The sequence below is a fragment of the Giraffa tippelskirchi genome, chromosome 4 (genome assembly GCF_054371585.1).
Source record: "Giraffa tippelskirchi isolate mGirTip1 chromosome 4, T2T-mGirTip1v1.2.pri, whole genome shotgun sequence".
NCBI classification, from domain to species: Eukaryota; Metazoa; Chordata; class Mammalia; order Artiodactyla; family Giraffidae; genus Giraffa; species Giraffa tippelskirchi.
In genome coordinates this window covers 95,229,860-95,230,788 of record NC_137278.1, presented here as the reverse complement: position 1 = coordinate 95,230,788, position 929 = coordinate 95,229,860, and the positions used below count along the sequence as shown (strand labels likewise).

Here is a 929-nt window from a genome sequence, read left to right as displayed (position 1 = left end):
AGTTGGAAATATCATGCTTCCCAACTTCAGGCTATATCACAAAGATACACTAATGGTATGGTATTGGCAAAAAATATGTAGATCAAAAGAATAGAATAGAGAGCCTAGAAATAAACCCACACACTTATGATCAATTAATCTACAGCAAAGAAGGCAAGAATATACAATGGAGAAAGGATAGTCTCTTCAAAAAATGGTGTTGGGAAAACTGGACAGTCACACTGCAAAAGAGTAAAACTGGACCACTGCTTTATACCATACACAAAAATGAATTCAAGATAAAGACTTATACAATGTAAGACCTGAAACCATAAAAATCTCAGAAGAATGCATAAGTAGTAAGCTCCTTTACATAGGTCTTGGTGATTTTTTTTTTTAATCTGATACCAAAAATAAAAGCAACAAAAGCAAAAATAAACAGTGGGATTACATCAAACTAAAAAACTTTCACACAGCAAAGGAAACCATCCACAAAACTAAAAGGTAACCTATAAGATCTTTTTGTAGTTCATGAGCGTGATGATTGGGTGTTCATGCTGTTGCGTGACATGTGCCTCCCTGCAAACCTTGTTACGACACCGGCACATTACCCGTCTGACGTGAAAAGAGAAAAAATAAATAAATAAATAAAAGGTAAGCTATGAAATGGGAGAAAATATTTGTGAATCATATATCTGATAAAGGGTTAATATCTAAAACAAATAAAGAACTCATATAACGCAATAGGAAAAACAAAACACAAAAACAGGACTCCACTGGTGGTCCAGTGGTCAAGAATATGCGTGCCAATGCAGGGGACACGGCTTTGATCCCTGATCCAGGAAGATTCCGCCTGCCCTGGAGCAATTAAGCCCATGCACCACACCTAATGAGCCTATGCTCTAGAGCCTGGGAGCCCCGACTACTGAAGCCCAAGCGGCCTAGAGCCC

General features: G+C 38.1%; 1 non-coding gene across 1 annotated transcript; it reads left to right on the top strand.

The window, feature by feature from the left end:
* The first annotated feature begins 495 nt into the window (after positions 1-495).
* On the top strand, positions 496-600 carry LOC145504137 (small nucleolar RNA U13). The gene has a single exon (XR_014052118.1). It is a non-coding gene; the product is annotated as a small nucleolar RNA U13 (small nucleolar RNA).
* Positions 601-929: the final 329 nt, after the last annotated feature.